A 13,771-nucleotide genomic window follows, 5' to 3' on the forward strand; every position below is an offset into this window, starting at 1 on the left:
TGGCTCTTTAACTTATTGGCTGGATGACATAGATGAGCTGCCTTCTGGAGAGTAAGGCAACTAGGCTCAGGGAGCATTAATGAGTGTAAGATAACACTAACATTTGGACTTTTTTGTTGCTGTTGTTGAGTTGCTAAGTCATGTCCGACTCTTTTGCAACCCTATGGACTGTAGCCCGCCAGGCTCCTCTGCCCATGGGATTCTCCAGGCAAGAATACTGGAGTGGGTTGCTATTTCCTTCCCCAGGGGATCTTCTCCCAGGGGATCCCTTCCCAGGGATCAAACCTGGTCTCTTGAATCTTCTGCATTGGCTGGAGGATTCTTTGCTACTGAGCCACCTGGGAAGTCCTTGAACTTTTTGTCTGGCATCAAACAAGCAGCTCTTATAAGGGTTCCCTTCCGAAGTCTGCCCTGGTGTCTGCAGACGCATCCACCCAGGCCTCCTTCAGCTGATGGCATCCCAGTATCTCTCTGGGCCCTCAGGTGGTCTGTAGGGGCTCCGAGCAGGTTTCTGTGGCCTTTTCTCACGGGGTCCAGCAGGGTGCCTTATGAGCAGGCATGTGGCAATGGTTGATTTCTTCCCGGACACAATGACAACAATCACTCATGTGGTAAACACTGCATCGAGCTGACGAATCTTTCAAGCCCTTGCTCTGTGTGCACACTGACCAGAGGGTGAAATCAATAAAAACTTGTTCGCTGTACCCTGACTTTGATGTTCTTCTGTTCAGTTTTGAAGGTCCCTGGACGTCACCAAATGGGGAACCATGGGGTATAACTCCAGAAAGATGCAGGTACATGGTACCTGATGGATGGTGGGCATTCTTTGTGCTTTCATGTTACACAAACTCTTCAGGGATATCCCTCTTTAACTTTACAAAAGTTGGTCTGAGAGCCTGGGGAACTGAACAGAACATGTACTTGCCATGTTTTATTTCTCAAAAATAGCAACTCAAATTATATTACTCTTGGGTGATGTTTACTTTGGTTAAAGCATGCATTGTAAAGCGGACAAATTTCTCCTCATCAAAGTGGGATTGATATAGTTTTTAAAATAGTCAGATCAGCCTATCCTGCCCATCAAGCTGTGAAAATAGAAGCCAGATCTACGCCTGACACATTCCAAAGATAGTCTTCCGTGTGATTAGCTAATACTCACAGTGTTGCAGGTCTCTTTAATATTAATGAGCCACTAATGTCAGTGTGAGAAACTGCACAAAGGGCGTGGAAGCTTTTGAATATAATCACCCAGGCAGCAGTGATTTACATCCGGGATTTTGCAGTAATTAGAGAAACCCTCATGAATAAGCATGGGCTACAGTACATCCATTTTACAGAATCCAGTGTGTGCATGTGACAAGAAGAAAGATAGATGACGTTCTAAATCAAGAGTTGTTCCTTCTCCCGGGCTCGCTCCTGGTCAGTGAGTTGAAAGCATGTCTGCTACATCACGGGGCGCCCAACAGCTTCTCTGTGTCAGGTGCCCGGATGAAGTGAAATCCTCCAACCTCGGTTCTGCATCCAGGAATGTCATTCCCAACTGTGAGGCAGAGGAAATTACTCAGAAGATGATGGTTTTGTTTTGTTTCGTTTTTTCTGCAGATGAAGCACCAGAGCACTGAAGCTTATGGGGTATCTTGGCTTCCGTCTGCAGACCCGGATCAGAAGAGCTTCCCGGCGAGCTCTTCCTCGCGGAGCCTCAGCTCCTTGAGTGTCGCCAGGAATCCCGGGGGAGATGGGGGTAGGGCTGCAGCGCGAGGCTGGCGCCTTCTGAGCAGCCCTCCCGCATGCCCTCTGTACCCTGCTGTGCTGTCCTGTCATATTTATTCATCTCTCTCTTGCTGGACTAAAATTCTCAGTTGTTGCACGTTGATGTGCACTCTTCCTGCCTGAATTTTTAGTTTCTAGAACTTTTAAATTGTCTTTCTTAGGATAATGTGTAAAGATGAAGATTACTTAAGCTCCTCTCCAGTGTTTCAAAGTGATAGGTAGGTGTATTGAGAACTTACAGGAAAAGAGAAATAACATTTGTCTAAAAATAAGGCATGGTAGCACTGCCATTGTTCCTCCAGCAAGTGGAATCCTAAATCCAATCAAGGACTTACGTTGGCTCATATGAGACCAGGTCCAGACATATCAGAATATTTACAATATTTTACTTACTTTTATCATGATTATAAGTATCCTGTTTGTAAGTTTTATAATATATTGAAATGTATTAAAAATCACCATAATCTCACCATAAGATAACTGTGCTTATTTCCTGTTCTTTCAGACTTTTTCGGTGTTATATGAGAGGATCTGTATATATACACATGTATTTTTATAAAAACATTATCTTACTTTACATATTGCTTTCAGATAATGTGTAAAACTTTGTAGAACAGTTTTTTTGTAATGTGTGAAACCAGAATTGGTGATGGACAGGGAGGCCTGGTGTGTTGCAGTCCATGGGGTCACAAAGAGGCGGACACAACTGAGTGACTGAACTGAACTGAATTGAAAACTATAATATGTAAAACATATTGCTGTCTTTTTTCTCTTAACTTACTCTTATCATCTTTCCTTGTGAATAAATGTCTGTTTGTACATCATAATTTGGCATTATTAAATAGTATTCTATCATATAGTTGTAGAATAATTATTTATTACCATATAATATATGTACTTATAAATTGATCGATTTTCTGATTATCTTAATTATAATTATACAATTTTGTGTATAAATAGTATAAAAATAAACAAATGAGACTTAATTAAACTTAGAAAGTTTTTGCACAGCAAAGGAAACAATAAACAAAGTGAAAAGACAACCTAGGGACTGGGCAGAAACATTTGTAAATGATGAAACTGACAAGGGATTAATTTCCAAAATATACAAGCAGCTCATATAACTCAATATCAAAAAATTCCAAACAACTCAGTTAAAAGTGGACAGAAGGAGCTTCCCTGGTGGTCCAGTGGTTAAGAATCCACCTGCCAATTCAGGAGACACAGATTTGATTCCTGATCAGGGAACTAAAGTTGCACATGCCGTGAAGCAACTACTGAGCCCGTGTGCTCTCGAGCCCGTGTGCCACAACCACAGAGTCCACGCGCCGTTGGCAGATACCGCATGACTCAGTGAGATCCCGTGCGCTGCAACTGAGACCCAACCCAGCCAGATAAATGAATAAATAAATATTTTAAAAAATGGGTAGACGACCTGAACAGATATGTCTCCAAAGAAGGCATACAGATGGCCAACAGGCACATGAAAAATGCTCAACATTGCTAATTATTAGAGAAATGAAAATCAAAACTACAATGAGCTATCACCTCACACCAGTCAGAAGGCCATTATAAAAAAAAATCCAGAAAAAAACAAACGCTGGAGAGGGTGTGGAGAAAAGGGAACCCTCCTACATTGTTGGTGAAAATGTAAGTTGGTACACCAACTATGGAGAACAGTACAGAGTTTCCTTAAAAAGTTAAAAATAGAGTTACCATGTGGTCTAGCAATCCCACTCCTAGGTATAACCCCAGAGAAAACCATAATTTGAAAATATACATGCACCCCAAAGTTCATGGGAGCTCTATTTATAATAGCCAGAACATGGAAGCAGCCTAAATGTCATCAACAGGTGAATGGATAAGAAAGAAGTGGTACATATATGCAATGAAATGTTACTCAGCCATAAAAAGAATGAAATAATACCATTTGCAGCGACGTGGGTGGACCTAGAGATTATCATATTAAGTGAAGTAAGTCAGACGGAGAAACATGGAAAGAGAAAGAAGCAGGTTATGATATTACTTACATGCAGAATCTAAAAAAATGATATGCATGAACTTACTTACAAAACAGAAACTGACTCACAGACATAGAAACACTTAGGGTTACCAAAGAGAGAGAAGTATCTCCCAGTTCCTGGCTCTGTGTGTTCTTCCTTTGTGGACAGAGCATTGTACCGAGGACTCTGATCTAAGATCGGTGCCACGCCATGGCTAAAGGCAGCCCATCTTTCAGAGGGTGACCTCGGAGCTGGCCCTTCAGCCTTTCCCTTCGAAAGTCATTTCTGGGCCTTTTGTGAGGCTGTGTAAGGTCACCAGGGCCAAGGGCATGTGCCCTGCTGGGCTGTGGAGGAGGAGGGGAGACTGGGGTCTCCATCACCCTCCCTCTCGGGTCTGCTTTCTGCCCTTCCAGGCCTCGCTCTGTGCCCCAGGAGGCTGACCCTTTGGGATGGCATCACAGGGTTGGATTCAGGTGCTGGGGAAGGGCAGGGTGGGCAGCAGGAGCGCAGTGTTGGAGAGAAAGTAGAGAGGATGTGCAGGACCTGCTTTTATGCTGGACTTCCTGCTTTGGGACAATAGTTATCCAGGCCTGTGTGTTTCCTCCACACAACTCACAGCTGCTGCATCAGACCCCAGCTCACTATTTCCTGGGGGCAGCAATAGCACCTCTCAGTGTCTCCTGTAAGCTTGCCCCTTGGTGTGTGCTCTGTCGTGTGGGTCCCAAACCCAAGTGGATAAGGTGTCGTGTCAGCCCCTGGAGAGGGTGTTGGCTGAGGGTCTGAGGGCAGGACAGGCAAAACCATGTGTGTAATACATGTCTACCCCGGTAAGGGGAACCACTGACCCTTTTGGGATGGGGGCGGGTGTGCAAAGCAGTCAGCTTGCCACCAAGCAGCCAGTTGTCTTCTTTGAGGGATACCATATTGGGGCTCAGATGTTGCTGGCAGGATGTGTAGTCAGAGGTGGAAGAAGGGCTGGGTGGGGTCTGTGACAGCATCCATGTGCCTCAGAGCTGGTTCCAGGGTAGCCAGTGACAAAAACTGGCCCAGTCCTTCTCTGTCTTCTCACTCACTGCCTTTTCTGTGGTGGTTCATCTCTGGTGAGTGTTACAGGAGACACAGGGATCTCCAGACCTTGTGCCCACTGCCCGATGGCTATCCCCAGGCCCCCTTCCTCAGGAAGGTAGCAAGTATGGCCCTATTGGATAAGCAGATGTTAAAGGCAATTCTACATAAGGTAGCTCAAGAGACTGTTACAAATAGAAGAATACTGGTTGGTTAGCCTGATTGAAGTTGGGATTATTTAAATTTTAGAAATCTCATACGTTTTATTCTTAGAAAACACCACCAAGCTTATGTTAAAAGGGAAAGTGATGCCAAAAGAAAGAGAAAGACACAGAGAAATATGTCCTGGGTACTTCCTAGGCCTGAGTCCCATGGGCATCCACAGGCCCAGGGAAGGACGAGACAGACCAGGTGGAAAGCCATCAGAGGGGGGTGAAGGCAGGGAGGACGGTATGGCCTGAGTCTGAAGCAAAGAACTCTCAGGAGGAGCTGCCTCCTGGAAGCAAGGAGGATTAGCTCACTGTTCTAAGCCTCTCTCTTTCCACCAGCTGGAAGAGGAGCCTTCTGGGCTTTTAGAGTAAGAAAACTGGTTTGAGGACTATACCATCAGGGACCCTCTCTAAGGGCCTGCTGAAAAGGCAAGGTTGGAGCAAACAGCCTGCTGACTGTTGAGATTTGAATTTCAAATGCAGGAACTTCTTAAAGAAAAAGTCGTGGAGCAACAGAAATGGTTTCCAAACACTCAGAGACAGCAGAAAGGGCAACAGAAGCCACACGAGGCCAAATAATTTTGAGCAATGGTTAATAAAATCTGTTCTCTTTTTCTGCACCCCTCTGTCCCCCTCCCACCCCCACCAAGTAACCAAAAGAAGCAGGAAGTTTAATTGAAACCGTGTAAGAATTTCCACGAAACTGAGAAAGGATGTATATTGAACAAGATGCTCTGACTGAATCAACAATCTCCATCAGGGAAATATCCCTTAGAGAGAAAGGAATTTGTGATGTCTTGTGAAGGCAGGCAGTCAGTAGTATATATTTAATTTGTAAGTGTGAAAGGTGTATGATGTTAGCCATCTCCTAAGCGAGTCCTAAAGGCCCCATAAGGTGCCTGCACAGCAATTAGTCACCACACCTTTTCTCATCCAGCCATCTGCTAACAGGGAGAAACTTCACTTGTGTCTGGACAAAGAACCACGGGGGCATCCATCACTCTGTACACACATCACATGGGCAGAAGCCACCAGGAGGTTAACTGTTTTCACAGACGGGAAAATGCAATTTTGTGAGCCACATCCGAGGAACCGAGTGAAATGAGATGGAGGGCAGGCTTGAGGATAAATTTGAAACACGCAGGTGGATCACGGTTTTTCCATGCCTGTTTTCTTTGCATTTAATGTATCCCTACTGGTGACCCATGTTGGATTCCTGCATTTCAGGCTGCGGACATATAATTCTAGCAGTGGGAAATAAGGTTCTCGTGGTCCTATTATGGAAAGCCAAATTGCCTCATCCCCAGAAGCCAGAGAATTTCACTAGCCAGCAGTGGGGAGCCTGCCCAAAGCTATAATTTGCAATCTGAATCTCATTTCAAATCTCATCTAAAAAAATAGAGATTAATATATTGAAGAAACTCCCTGCCTCACTATCTAGCTTCCTCCTCAACTGCTTAGAATTCATGGGTAATGGATTTCTTGAAGAAAGTTAGTCGCGCTAAATCGTCACTTCCTTCTATTTTTGCATATACTGACCGTAGTAAATAGGCTGTGCACCACCATTGTGCATATTAGGAAACAATTTGTCACATTATCCAAAGGCATGAACGCCTTTCACATTTTACCAGCTGAAGAAAACAATTTTGCCTTTTAATAAAAGTGAATAATTTGTGTGAATTCAGCCTCAAAATAGTCTGGAAGAAGAGCCCTGTACCAGTAGGAGGCTGAACATAGGGCTGTCTTTCCCAGGGATGGACAGATCAAGGATGCAGTGAAGGCCACACAGATCCAGCCTTTGGCTCTGCTTGACTGAATCCAGCCCTTCTGCAGCCAAGTAAGAAAGAGGCTGCGGTCCCTAGCTTCCCCACCATGACCAGTGTGCACGGAGGAGAAGGAAACAGACCAGGGAAATCCACAACTGAGACTTGTGCTCCAAGACTTGGAAGGCACTCGGTGGGTCAGTGGAGACAGGGAGATCGCTAGACGGACAGACACCCCTTCTACCAGGGTGTAGCTTGGAAACCAAGGTATGGGGCCACCTCTTAAAAGGAAAATAGTGAACAACATTGAAACCCTCTCTTGATTTCTGGAGCTCTTCATAAATGATAAGGATTGGCCAAGTTGTGTTTTACCTCTTACTGCTTCTTCATAGCTTCTGCTGAGAATAAAAGCTAAAAAGCTGAGAAATGATCACAAATTGGACTGAATGATGTACCAGCTGCTGTTCAGCTCTGAGTTACTAAAGCCTGAAGGACATACCCTGGGTGAGGTATGTGTGTGGGGTGCTGATATCATTTTGGGGGCAGGGTAGGTTTTTAAGGAAGAAGACGAGTTTATGAAATCAATAATAGGTGTGTAAGTGTACCATTATTCAGCATGAGAAATCACAAGGAATTATACATTTTTAAAAGTTGGGAACTATTTCCCTTCCTAAGACCTGAAATTTCTCATTTCAGATACTGCACTAATCCTTTCCTGTTTTCACTGCCACCAGAGAGATGCTGTCAGGACCAGCTACATGATTAGGAGGGCCCGGGGTAAAATGAAAAGTCTTGACTCCTTGCTTAAAAATTAAGGATTTCAAGATGGTAACAGCAGGGCATTAAACTCAGCATGGGGTGCTACTGCCTGCAGGACTCCGTGTGATCACACAGGCTGTGTGCCCTTTAAGCCCATTCTAACAACATCAGAGGATATGGGAAAATAATGCAACTTTTAAAATTAATAACAGACCTCTGTCTATGATATGATTTCCCTACATATTTTGGTGCCAAACTCTTTCACTGCCACTTCATGTCATTACTGTTCTGCAATATCATTTTTTCATTTGTTCTTTAAAATTTCTAAAAATTGAAATGACTTAAACTGTTGTTTGGTTTCAGATGTACAGCAAAGCGATATATATCAGATATTCTCCCCTTATAGGCTCTTATGAAGTATGGTCCCTGTGCTATACAGTATGTTCTTGTCGGTTATCTGTTTCACGTATAGCAGTGCTGCAGCTGCTGCTAAGTCGCATCAGTCGTGTCCGACTCTGTGCAACTCCATAGATGGCAGCCCGCTGCACTCCTCTGTCCCTGAGATTCTCTAGGCAAGAATACTATGTATATGTTAATCCCAACCCCTAACTTATCCCTCCCCTCACTTTCCCCTCTGGTAACCATACATTTGTTTTCTATGTCTGTGGGTTTATTTCTGTTTCATAAATAAAGTTCATTGCTACTCAAAGCAATATATAGATTTCAATGCAATCCCTATCAAATTTACCAATGGCATTTTTCACAGAACTGGAATGAAAAATTTTAAATTTGTATGGAGACACAAAAGATCCCAAATAGCCAAAGCACTCTTGAGGAAGAAAACCAAAGCTGGAGAAATCAGAACCCTTGACTTCAGACTGTACTACAAAGTTATAGTAATCAAAAAAGTATGGTACTGGCATGAAAACAGAAATATAGATCAATGGAACAGACTAGAAAGCCCAGAGATAAATCCACACTCCTATGGTCAATTAATCTACAACAAAGGAGGTAAGAATATTCAATGGAGAAAAGACAGTCTCTTCAATAAGTGGTGCTGGGAAGACTGCATCATTCTCTTACATCATACAGAAAAATTAACTGAAGATAAACTAAAGACCTAAAAGTAAGACTGGATATTATAAAACTCCTAAAGGAAACATAGGCAGAACTTTCCTTTATATAAATTGCATCAAGATCCTTTTGGATTTGTCTTCTTAAGTAATGGAAATAAAAACAAAAATGGGACTTAATTTAACTTAAAATCTTTTGCACAATAAAGGAAATGATAAACAAAGTGAAAAGACAACATACAGAATGGGAGAAAACATTTGCAAACTATATGACTGACAAGAGATTAATTTCCAAAATATATAAACAGCTCATGCAGCTTAAAAAAAAAGTCCCAATCAAAAAATGGGCCAAAAATTTAAACGGACATTTCTCCAAAGAAAACATACAGGTGGCCATAAAGTCATTAATGAATGATGAAAAGATGCTCAGCATCACTCCTTATTCAGTTCAGTTCAGTCGCTCAGTCGCGTCCGACTCTTTGCGACCCCATGAATCGCAGCACGCCAGGCCTCCCTGTCCATCACCAACTCCTGGAGTTCACTCAGACTCACGTCCATCAAGTCAGTGATGCCATCCAGCCATCTCATCCTCGGTCGTCCCCTTCTCCTCCTGCCCCCAATCCCTCCCAGCACCAGAGTCTTTTCCAATGGGTCAACTCTTCGCATGAGGTGGCCAAAGTACTGGAGTTTCAGCTTCAGCATCATTCCCTCCAAAGAAATCCCAGGGCTGATCTTCAGAATGGACTGGTTGGATCTCCTTGCAGTCCAAGGGACTCTCAGGAGTCTTCTCCAACACCACAGTTAAAAAGCATCAAGAGAAATACAAATCAAAACTACAATGAGGTATCACCTCACACCAGTCAGAACGACCATCATCAGAAGTCTATAAATAAATGCTGGAGAGGATGTCAAGAAAAGGGAGCTTCTGTTCTTCATCAGAACAGCTGGAAGTAAAGTGAAAGTGACATCTAAAATGGAAAGATTCCCAAACTCAAGCTCCTCTGGGCTGGATTCCAAAGATGCCCATGGCTACAAAACCAATAGGCAGAGGGACAGTGAGATTGAGTTTGGGGTCAGGGGAGCCAGAGTGGAAAGGGACACTACACAAAGTGGGTCAGTGTTAATATTTCTTAACTTTTGCAAAATTAATAATAACATGTGACGTGGAACCCTGGAGAAGGAAATGGCAATTCTCTCCAGTGTTCTTGCCTGGAAAATCCCATGGAAGGAGTAGCCTGGTGGGCTACAGTAAACGAGTAGTGACTAAGCAGCAACGGCAGCAGATGTGGAATGAACCCACGCAAAGTTCACCCTCATCAGCTTCTTAGTAAATCTACGTCTGAGAATAAACCTCACTGCATTGGCGTCTGACAGTCTACCCAGTTGGAGCCCGGTATCATGCCAGTCACACAGCAGAACTATAGAGCTGGCTGTGCCACAGGGGATAGTGGTGGCTGTTATCTTTGTTAGAGGGCAGATGACTTTGAAATCGCATGTGGCCAGGGCTGCTTTGCTTGTTGCGGGTTTAAGTGCTTGTGTCCACTTAAGTAACGAAGAAGACAGAAGGACCATACTTGTGAATAAGATGGATGGAAAGAGGTCATCCACTTATTTGACGTCAGTGGCCGCGTCTGAACAGGTCACCTTTCTACTCCTAGAAAAGTTCTTGCACAACTGTGATAAAAGCACTTCCTAGGAAACCAAGTTTCTGTTCTGAAAAGAAGTATCTCAACCACTCCTCTAAAGGACTGGGCTTATATTAAGTGAGGACTGCTCCTTGGAGAAGACCTAACTGGGCAGCGCTGGCTCTGCGTCACTCAGACGCCAGGTACCTGGCATCCCAAGGGGCTGAGGAACAGCTGAGCTTCTCAAACGTGGGTTTTACAATCCAGGTTCAGGTTACAAACAGGATCACAGCCTGTAACACAAGGGAAGTAGCAGCAATGACGCACAGCATTGTGAACTGTCTTTAGAGTCCATTTCAGTTCTCGTGACCTGGATGCCTGGGAAGTCGACAGTCTTCCCAGCTGGCCAGGCTGCAGCCCCACTTCAACCCCTCCTCCGTACCTCTCACCGCCTTTGAGACTGGGGGTCTATTCTGCTTCTTGAGCTTTCTTTGGTAGGCTCTGCCTGCTCCTAGCCCCCTACACCTCCCCACAGGGTGGTCTTCCTGCCCCTGGGGCTCTGGCACCCTCTGTCCACCTCAGGGACACTCGAAGAGGATGCTCTCAGTAGCCCACACCTGCATCCTTGTCCCCTCTCACCTGGATGACCCACTGGCTTCTAAAGCCTCAGCATGCCCAGGTCTTCCTTCTGTTATCACCATCCCAGTCCTCCTAGTCACCCTTTGCAGAAGGCCTTAGGATCACCTCTGACTCCTTGGATCTCCACTTCTGAGCTTTTCTCCCCTCTGCCCTTTGTTCCTCCGTCTCCAATCATGTCATCTTAGTTTGTGCCCTCATCGTTGCTCCACTAATGAACAGACCCCCTAACTACTCTCCCTGCTTCAACCTCCATCTTTTCAGTCTATTTATTTTCATATAAAAATAACATCAAATTACCTTAATTTTCTGAACATCTCCTCTAAGTACAATTAGAAGATCACCCTCTGCTGCTCAAGCACCTTCTGTGGCTCCCAACTGCTGGTCATCATTAGGGACAGTATGACAACATTTGGGGCTGCTATAATATGATCTCAATGCACTTTTGAGCATAACCCTTCATCATTCACCCTTTAATTTAGTGGAGAGGAAGTAAAAGGTCATGTGCAGCGCACAATCTCCATGTGGGTAGCTGAGACCTGATCACATTTAGTATTTCCTCCAAAGCAGCAACAAACATTTTGCCGAGAGATTTAATGAGACAGAACAGGTAGCTGGGTTAATGACTGAGGAATGAACAAAAGCTCTGGGCCCATAATGCACACGGGTTCTTAAATGGGACAAGTTCTTAAATGGGATACAGAGGCTGTTCTTACCCAGGAAATGTAGAAAGGAGCTCAGCTGGTGCAGGCAGACTTTGCCAGTGTGCCTCAGCATCATTCCTGGCACACCCAAACCTCATTGAAATTATTGTCAGTGGACTGACACATCCTGCCTTTGGAAATGCTGCATAATGCCTAACCTGACATGCTTTCCTTAGCTCTTCTATTATCTCTTTCTTTGCACTGATATTTCATGTCATCTTTTGTGGAAAGCTAATTTTAAGGCAGTTTTCTCCATGTTACTTTTTCTCAGAAGGAGATTTCATCATTTGAAAGGGAGTGAGGAAAATGCATTAGGCAAAACCAAGGCTAGTATATTAGGAAAAAGTGGTGCTGTGATAAAACACAGGCAAAAATCACTTTTTAAAATTGTTAAATTGTTTCTTTTTCTGTTAATTCATTGGAAGAAGAGGTACGACAAGACAATATATATTCTTAAATACCCAAGTCCTATTTTCCTTTATCTGATGTATTTATATCAATTCCACACTTTGATAGCTTCAGGTGAACAGCGAATGGACTCAGCCATACACGTACACATGTCCTTTGTCCCGCAAATTCCCCTCTCATCCAGTCTGCTGCATAACATTGAGCGGAGTTCCACATAATTGGTTATCCATTTAAAATATAGAGGTGTGTACATCTCCATCCCAAACTTCATAACTACTCTCTCTGCCCATCCTTCACCACAGCAGCTATAAGTTCATTCTCTAAATCTGTGCTTCTTTCTGTATTCCACATATAAAAGATGTTATGTGATATTTCTCCTTCTCTGACTTATTTCACCCAGTATGACAATCTGTAGGTCCATCCATGTTGCTGCAAATGGCATTATTTCATTCTTTTTAATGACTGAGTAATATTCTATTGCATATATGTACCATATCTTCTTTATTCACACCTATGTCAATGGAATTTATTATTTCCATGTCTTGGCTATTGTAAACAGTGCTGCAATGAATACTGGGGTGTATGTAGCCTTTCAGATCACGTTTTTCTCCAGATATATGCCCATGAGTGGGATTGCAGGGTCATATGGTAGCTATATTCTTACTTTTTGAAGGAACCTCCATACTGTTCTCCACAGCAGCTGCACCAATTTATAGTCTTACCAATAGTGTAGGGGAGTTCATGAACTTTACTTCTAACACACAAATGTGGAACTTACACACCTGTCCCCAGATCCCATCACACACACATACACAGGCACACAAATTCACACTATATTTGAAGGAATAAGATGAGTAAGACTGGCTTTTAAAGCTTATTTGAAATCTATTGATATATATTCTTAACTGACAAATGAATCCTTTTATCTTAATTATACTGGCTTTGAACAAAATTAAAAACAAAACAATGGATACATGTTAGAAATGAGGTGCATACAGTTTTAAATTTAGGAGAGGATATTTGGGTATAGTTTGGGCAACAGTGGAAACAGTGTCAGACTTTATTTTTTGGGGCTCCAAAATCACTACAGATGGTGATTGTAGCCATGAAATTAAAAGACGCTTACTCCTTGGAAGAAAAGTTATGACCAACCTAGATAGCATATTCAAAAGCAGAGACATTACTTTGCCGACTAAGGTCCTTCTAGTCAAGGTTATGGTTTTTCCTGTGGTCATGTATGGATGTGAGAGTTGGACTGTGAAGAAGGCTGAGCGCCGAAGAATTGATGCTTTTGAACTGTGGTGTTGGAGAAGACTCCTGAGAGTGCCTTGGACTGCAAGGAGATGCAACCAGTCCATTCTGAAGGAGATCAGCCCTGGGATTTCTTTGGAAGGAATGATGCTAAAGCTCAAACTCCAGTACTTTGGCCACCTCATGCAAAGTGTTGACCCATTGGAAAAGACTCTGGTGCTGGGAGGGATTGGGGGCAGGAGGAGAAGGGGACGACCGAGGATGAGACGTCTGGATGGCATCACGGACTCGATGGACATGAGTCTGAGTGAACTCCGGGAGTTGGTGATGGACAGGGAGGCCTGGCGTGCTGCGATTCATGGGGTCACAAAGGGTTGGACACGACTGAGCAACTGAACTGAACTGAACTGTGTTAAACTGAATGGAAGAGATTTTATCACTCTGAAAAGCCATAGATATGCTTTTAAAATTAAAATATGCTATGATTAATTGAATAAAATAAAGA

This window comes from Capra hircus, chromosome 14, assembly GCF_001704415.2.
Source record: "Capra hircus breed San Clemente chromosome 14, ASM170441v1, whole genome shotgun sequence".
NCBI classification, from domain to species: Eukaryota; Metazoa; Chordata; class Mammalia; order Artiodactyla; family Bovidae; genus Capra; species Capra hircus.